The sequence below is a fragment of the Passer domesticus genome, chromosome 3, assembly GCF_036417665.1.
Source record: "Passer domesticus isolate bPasDom1 chromosome 3, bPasDom1.hap1, whole genome shotgun sequence".
NCBI lineage: Eukaryota > Metazoa > Chordata > Aves > Passeriformes > Passeridae > Passer > Passer domesticus.
The window spans coordinates 87,212,142-87,220,805 of NC_087476.1; positions in this window are offsets into that span (position 1 = coordinate 87,212,142).

Sequence of the window (8,664 nt, forward strand, 5' to 3'; positions counted from 1 at the left end):
ATGTTGACATTTTGTTGTGCTGAAATGAAACTTTCTGTGTAACTTATCTTTTAATTCATACCTGCCTGTTGAGCTGTATACCACAAAAACAAACAAACAAACAAACAAACAAACAAAACCCAAAAAACCCCAAAAACGCAAAGATTTTGTGGCTGAGCTCCTCCTTGGATGAATTACATCTTCCACAATGCACTTCTTTAGTCACCTACCAAACTACACAGTACGTCAAGTGGGAATTGCACACAATGGAATGCTATGAGAGATATCCTCAGAGAAAACCTATCTAGCAAGGACCAGACAGGACAGAATAATCTTTATTAGTGCTGCCTTGTACTACTGAACCATTGTTGAATCCTCTGATCTCTCCTCCTTCCCAAGAAAAAACCACAAACAAACAAAAAAAAAACCCCAGAACACTGAAATCAAGACTTCTCATTATTTGGTATTTTATTAAAAAAAATCAAAGAAATATTGCAAATTCTAGAATTTCCATTAATGGCCTTGAATGAATGTATAATAGGTTTTTATTTGGGAGAATAATATTTTAAACATATGTTATTACAACTATTCTTAGCAACTTTCTGACTTAGAAGGCTGTGTGTGTAGGGATCCTCTAGATACTATCTAATAGCCTTTTTTTTCAAATAAACTACTTGCTTTTACTTCCAATTCAGAACTTGGCAGTTCTGCTTATATGAGAGTGAAAAAATAAAGACTGGACTTAGTTGATATGGTCATAGATGACATTTTAATGGAATATAAGGAGTGACAAATGCTTGAACAATGCTTTGAAAGTCTCAAGGGCTTATAGCTAAACAGTAAAAATTATAAATAAACAAGAAATTTAGAAAATAAATTAAGAGAATAGCTGAATTAGCAAAAGAAATCTAAAATGATGAGGACTGTTTATCAAAATTGTATTTTAATTTGAACATTATTTTAAGCTGCTTCCCTTGTACATAAAAAATCCTTGCTAGGGCCTATGAATGTGCAATTAGAAGTGAAAAAAGTACTATGTCAAAACTCCCAAAGCTTTTCTGTTGGGACTAAGGCCTGGACCTACTATATGAGAATCAAAAATCAGAAAATTTGAAGTCCTCATAATCACTAAAGTATTATTTTCTTTTTCTGTCTTTGACACCAATTTTATAGAAGTGTCATATGTCATCAAAAGTAGATGACAAAAGTAAAAAGCTACGGGGGTGATATCTACACAGCATGAAATTAATTCTTCTTTAAGTCAAATCTATAAAAATGTAAGATATAGGTTTAAGTGCAATTTTAGATGCAAATAATTGTGAGCATGAGAAATAAGGTCCTCATCTCAAATAATGACCTTTATAATGCAAAATGAACTATGTCAAAACAGATAAAATTACAAATTGCTTTAGTGTGTCAGAGAAGTGTCTTCCCTTTTATTTTAGATTAATAAAATGACTTGAACAGATGTAACCATACTTACTTCATTTAGAGATCAAGAGGAAAATTTGGGGATCAGAGCTATAAAACCTTGCAGCCATCAGATCCCTCATTTCCTGCATTTGTGCTACCTTTCCATGGGAGGCAAAACATAGAATGGGAGGGGGTAGGGTTTCACAAATCTGTTTTCATTTTGTCTAAGCTTTTAATCACTGATTTCAAGATATTCTAGTTCATGGTCCTGATCCAAACCCTGCTGAGCACAGTGGGAGAATTCCCAGTGACTTCAATGGGCTTTGAATTTTACTTTGCATACACAATTTCTAAATACTAAATAATAAAGTTTGGCCTTTCCAAAGTGCACGTCTGCCATGTGCTCTGTGCACCTTTCTCATAAAACTGAAACAGCAAATATTCAGGAGACATCTGCACTGCAGACCAAGGAAGATGTTGTGTCAGGGAGAGGGAAACATAAGAAGTTGATACCATTTCTTTCAGCTGGGAGACTGGGTCTGGCTCTGGAGTCTGCAGATTTTCCAGGTGGCTTTTCTTAAAGGAGCACTGGTAACATGCATAATGTTTCCCAGGCTTGTTGGAAGGAGGGTGCATCCCAGATTTACAGTGGCACATGGAGATCTGAAAGGGAGAACTCCACTCCTGATCTCTAAACAACTAAACTGTGGGGTTTTTGAGCCACCATTTAAAAAAACAGGAGTTCATGAGACAGTGGGGTGAGAAGAACTGACTGCTGTCCACTTCCATTTACCTTACTGTGCCTTAAGGGGTCAGAAAACTTGTGGAGAGAAGTCTTTTTTTAGAAGATTCAAAAAAAGACAAGCTTATCAATCCTGAAAAAGTTAAATGGACCTATGCAAGACTAGTAAGGCTCTAGCACATTGTGCCAAACTTACTGAAAGAGAGTAACATGAGTCCCACACCCTTGGTCTGCTTGTCATGTTGGCTTTTCTTCCCAGCAAGTGACAGACTTTTTAGGGGAGATTGGGGTGGGAAAGGGGCAGACTGATGGGCACTAGGTTAAGGTTTATTGGAGCCACATAGAAAAAACATGTTGGTTTTTCAGTTTTCTGCAAAGACTCTAAAGTGCAGTGTAGGAAAAAATCTGATTGTCAGACTCAGTATTCACACAGGACATTTGCAGTTCAGTCTAATCTTTGGGTGTATACAGGGTTTCAGTGTTCCTTAGTAAATTACCTCTTCTTGTACCAATTAACCCCCTTCCGTGAGGGTTCAGGGTTTACTTGGGGCTGTGCCAGTGCTAACAGCTATGGCTTAACATTCTTTTTAATGGCTTGCAATTACTATTGAGAGGTAAGGCTGCATAAAATATTAAAACTTAAGCATCTTTTACACTCCTTTGAACATTAGGTTGTGTGTATAATAGAAGTAACTTTCCATTCTTACAAATCTGCTATTTGCTTAGAATTCCTCTGGATCCATGAAAATGCTGCAGTTAAGTGGTTTCTGTTGGTTTATAAACTTCCCTTAAGGTCTGATGGAAGTACTCCCGGAAAACATTTTGTTCTTTAAATTGTTCCATCTCAATGCCAGAAGAATAAGGTTTTTCCACATTTGAAAGAGGTAAAGTAAATTTGATAGTAATTTTTAAAGCATACTTGATTTTTTTCCCCTGCTGTGCTACCACTTTGAGAGTATCACCCAGAGAACAGCTACTGTGTCTTCAGAATCTGTGCCATGGCTGCTGACTGTGGGCAAAGGATAAGAGAGCAGGAAGGTTACAGACCCAGATGCCACCCTGGAGCTCAACTTCAATGCAGGTTCCCATTTTGAGAACGAAATCAGTGGAAGCTGGGGATGTAGGTATCCCCCCTATGCCCAGATTTGTGTACTGCATGGGTTGTGTGGGTCTCCAGTTAAAGAGCAGATCTGAGCAAGTATCCCATCCCTGCCTGGCACTCCCATTGTCCTCATCAGCCATTCTATATTTTAAGGGCAAACAGGCTTATTTAATCACTTCATGTTCAGTGGTCCATTAAGCCAAGTGAGAGACAAATTTTTAAAATCTTGGAATTTATTTTGGATAAGCCTTCAAATATTTGCAGCTTACATAAATCATTTAAACATCTGGGATCTACAAATTTGTCAATAAATCTCAAGCAATATGGATTTCTTGTGAGTTTCTTTTCACCTCCAGCTTCTGTTAAGTCCAGAAACATTTTAAATGAATCTTCCTCACAGTATTTTGGCACACCTACATTTATTCCTGGCTAGACTTTAGATATGTACAATACTGGAATTTGAAAAAATAAGGACATAACTACATGCTTGTGAGCCCTGAAAGAATTTCACTATTGGATTGTTTTCTAGTCTTCTTCTAAATTGTAGTGTCTTCAATTTTCTGGCAGAGGTTAACAAGAACACTACACCAGATCTCTTCTTTTTATTTTTTATTTTATTTCCTTGTTTTTCTCCCCACAAGGCACATTACACCTCTCTATTCCGTTGTCCTACTTCCTTTATTAATTTAAATTCATCTGGAACAATCCTTGCTTTTCACAGGCAGGCCTTAAACTTGAAGATGTGAATAAGTTAAAGGAGGAAGCCAGGTGAATGCAAAGGACAGCAATGCATGGGAGAACTAAGATTTCTGAACAGGCTGATTGTCAGTGAGTCTGCAATATCTTCCGAGTTTATCTTTTAGATTAACATGGAAGAAGTATTATTTTACAGAGCTTGTAGACATTCTAGAACTAAGGTGGCAAACTGAAATAAAATAGCTGTAGGATTTCAGCTTTGCCGAACAAAACCTGGGTCTTTCCTTCCGCAGCTTCAGGAACCTTTTCAGTTAAATCTCTTGTTTCTGAAGAACAAAAATATTCAGAGAATGTTTTTTTATAAAATAAATAGATTGTCGTTTACAGCGAATGCTGGAGCAGGAGGTGGTGCTGGGAGAACACCATCTCTTTGAGAGAGCAGTGACAGATGAACTTCACTGTACCATGAAACAGTATTTTGAGGTACTTTGTCACCTGCGTGTTGTGTACATGACCCTGCACACAGATTGTCCATTCAGCCCACTGAGTCTGTTTGGTGACTGAGAAGGAAAGTTGGAAAATCCATGCGATGAGTGCACAGTGATCTAAACATGTCCAATAGGAGAACCCAAATGAACTGGTTTTGAAATATGATTTTTATCTCAGGTTTAAGCTTCTCAAGGGATGTGTCTGCTTACTTGAGATTCAAGGTTGACAAAACTCTCCAGAGCATAGCCATTCTTTCAAAGCACTCAGCTGACTCAGCTTTTTTTTTTTTGGTGGTCCTTCATTATTCATGCAGCTGTGAGGCCTAAGAGCAAGAGGCCCCCACTCTGTGCTGCTTCTCTGTGATACTCCATCTTGCTGATCTGTGTGGGTGCAGATCCCCATGGTGTTCTTCACACACAAATGAAAGTTCAAGGGACCAGAAAGATTTAGGATTGAAAACGAAAACAAATGTCAGAGCAAAGAGGGTCTGAATTTGGTACATCTCCAGATAAAATTATTGTACAATTAAGAAAAGCCTCAGCCCTGTACACATGCTTAATTTCATACACTAAGCCTATTCACCATGTGGAGCTGAACAAATGCACAAGTGTTGTCAGAGCTGAGGTCCATTACACTGCTCGGAGATATGCATGCCGTTTCCATAAGCCACAGCAGCAAAGACATAATTTAATAAAAAAGACTTTTGTTCATGTCTATTAAAAGAAACCTATAAATCCTTCAAATGGTACACTTAGGATTTGGTCCAAAAGTTACTTAATCCGATGGAAAAGCTGTTATTGATTTTAATAGGTATTTATTATATTTGGCTATTCCTTCAGCAGTCACTCTTTCCCTCTCTGTCATCTCAGCTGAGTTCCAGTCCTGTCTCCTGTATCTTACCAATATGTGGACAGCATATGTTGTTTAAATGAGGTACTTGTTCATTAGTTTATGTTTGAACCATGCCAAGCACGTCCCAATCCTAACTGGATACTAAAATGATGGTAATAGATGACATAATTACAGTAATAATAAAATCCTCTGTTCAGCCATGTTATATGCTGCTTTATTCTACAAACAATAAAGAAAAGGATTTAACATACAAACAATAGGGAAATACACATCTAAGCAAAAGCACTATTGTGAATAAACTCTCCCTGTTTCTTTGTAACCTGTTCTGTTCACAAGATCAACTGCAAGTGTTAAACTTATTTGGTTTGTGTTCATTTATTATTTGTTTACCTTTGGAAAGAGCTGCTTGAGTAAATCACTTTTCTGAATGGTTCTTCTATTTTCAAGAGACCATGTAAGCACAAACAGGGGATTATAAAGACTTAACAAAGCAGATAAGAGTTTATCTTTTATTTTTTCATAAATTTTCCTATGTAAACTGAAATCAAAGCTGACAAAAAAGCTTGTCAAACTTTTACTGATGTTTACTCTGTGGTGGTTGAGGCTTACAAGCAAGGCAATTGACAGGCATTGTTATTTTTCAGTCACACTAAGTATGGACTTTTGATGACCAGAGAGTTTAGGTTTCAGTTCAGCAGTCCTTAGCTAGATTTTAGGCAAAGACATGTATTTAAGTCCCTTTAAATGGCCCTTTTTTCTTAAGTGTTTGTACCAAGCAGATCTAAATAACATTTCCTGGAGCATCAGCTTCAAATTCTTGTCAGTGAGTAACTTCCAGGAGGTTTTGATTGTGCCTTGCCCTTCAGTGACCCTTCCATTCTGCTCCAAAGAAACACTCCAAAAGAACCTGCATGTTGACCAGGAAATTTCCTTCTAGTTTGTACAAATAAGACACTGAGGAGAGGACCTGGACTGAACTCAGCTTCTCTGAAGCTTTTGTGTCAAAGGAGGATTAACTGTGTCCTTTTCTGAAAGGAATGCTGTTTGCTCTTTCCAAGGCAAAGTAGAGTCTTGCTTTGTTCTTAAAATAACATCCAGGAGCTACAGTATTCCCAGGAATACAGGAGAGATGGTCTCAGCTCCCACTTTTGTCTGAAGTTACAGTTGGCATCTACCAGCACCTTGGGGCTACTGGGTCCCTGCACCTGGCTGGAGAGATTCTTCTGTATCTGCATCTCTGTGGTACTCAGTAGGAAAAAGAGACCCAGGTGCCAATTTCTGCTTCATAGTTTGCTTTGCTTTTAGCAGCCAGGGGATAAAATATCATCAAAACCTCTTGGGAACTGTGATTTCTCTCCTGCCACAGGGAGTGGCATTACAGGTAGCTTGACATTTCCCTCTTTGGTCTGATGTCAGAGCCTTTTCATAGAAAATATTGTGCTAATGAAGCTAGAAGATCTGTACATAGAAGTAGCAACTGAGCAGGGGTTTTCAGGATCAGAGTTTTGGATTACCATCAGCCACTTCTCTTTCAGTTCTGCTCAATTGGATCTTTCAGTTCCCATTGACATAAAGATGGACTGAAAATAGTAATTTTCACACGGGATTGAAGCTTACATGGCCCAGGAATTCAAGAGAAGACAAAGAGAATTCATATGAGAGTTAATGAATTAAAGCAGCTGAAGAGAGAAAGAAAAGAAAAGAGAAAAGCTTCTCCCTCCTCCTGAATTTGGCAGGTTGGGTTTACTTTATGATGCCTGACAAATTTTGTCTGAAATACATTTGCTGAAAAGTCTGTTGTAATACATTAAATGGCTCTAAAGTATAAAGGAGGTACTTCCAGAGAGATCAGAAAAACTAGGGGAAAAGAGAGGTGATGTTGATATTTTAATGAGCATTCTTCTCCTCAATGAGAGAACATCTACCATGTACCATTACTTTACTGAGAGCACAGAACAATTATTGTCATTCAATCACTATTTTTCTCACAGCCAGGCTGAAAGAGAAATAGCACACACAAACACACACATATACACTTGCACCACATGCAGGTCCTCTCTCTCTCTCTCTCTCTCTCTCTCTTTCTGATAGTTCCCTAGAGAATTCCATCATACCTGAGTTTATGAGCCTTGGATCATCTATGGCCAGTGGATTTAGTAATAAACAGAGTGGAAATGTTCTTCATCAGAGTTCAAAGGAAATTTCGACCAGCCCCTGCCAGACATTGCTTCCCCCTGGCCCCTCAGCATTTTACTGTAATGAGTTCCTTTGACTGGAAAGAAAATGGAAAGGAGGGCAGCTTGTACATCTTTAAAATGTGTCTCTAAATATAGGAATCTCTGTAAATGAAGGACATCGGGGTGGTTTTATAGTGCAGCTTTTCAGGGTCTTTTTGCCGTGCTGGAAACATGGTGCCTGGGAAGCACATGCAATGTGTTGAGGTGTGAGCCTAAGGGCTGAGTGAAGGAACTGTATCACTACATTTAAAACAAAAAATTGCATCTTTGCAATCTTTCATAGCCTTTGACCATTGAAAATCTGCCCTGTTGGGCAAAATCTTATCTTTCCATAAAATGCTGTGCAGTCCCACTATAAATCCCACTGGACATAGAACACCCTTACATATGAGAAGAAAGTGTTGCCAAAACTGTTAACTCAATCTACTTCATTATATACTGATATTCAGAGCTACTAAGAGCTCCCCACCCTCTTGGATGTCAACAGGTTTAAATGTCCCCATTTTCAAATACTGGAAATTAACGATGGACTTTATTTCTGTAGGTTGTGTGGTGAAACCATAGCACTTGGAAGGACAAACATTTTAAAACACTGCATGGACCCAAAGGGCTGCCTTGATTACTTTTATCCATGGTATAAAAATACCAGACACGTATTTTTATCTCACTTTGAAGGTATCCATGGACTGGAGGTAGGTTATAATACTTTCAAAGAACCTTGAGAGGTGAGAATTATAGGCCCTTCAGAGAATTACCTATATCCCTCTAATAAATTCTCATGAGGTTTATCTGAAGATGGTGGTGATGGCTCAGAGAAGGCCATAAATTGCCTGGGGGACATCATAGTGACACATTTTCCCCTGTGACAACCAAGGGGATAGTGGGGAGCACAACAGAAACAGCACACATTAGGTAAGGCCCCCATCAGATTGCAGATGTGTGAACTAGTTTGAAACTTTTATTGAGGCTTTTATTAGGCTGTGATACAATCCCAGGCTCTTTGCAGTTGCCAGTGTAGCCAGTTGCTCACAAGTTATAACAAGTTAAAAATACCTAATGCTCAAGCTATTCTACACTTAGGGGTGGAGAGTCCCAAACAGATAATATTTTGGGTGGCTAAGTGGCCAGGGTCTATTTGTGTCTTGTGATCCTGC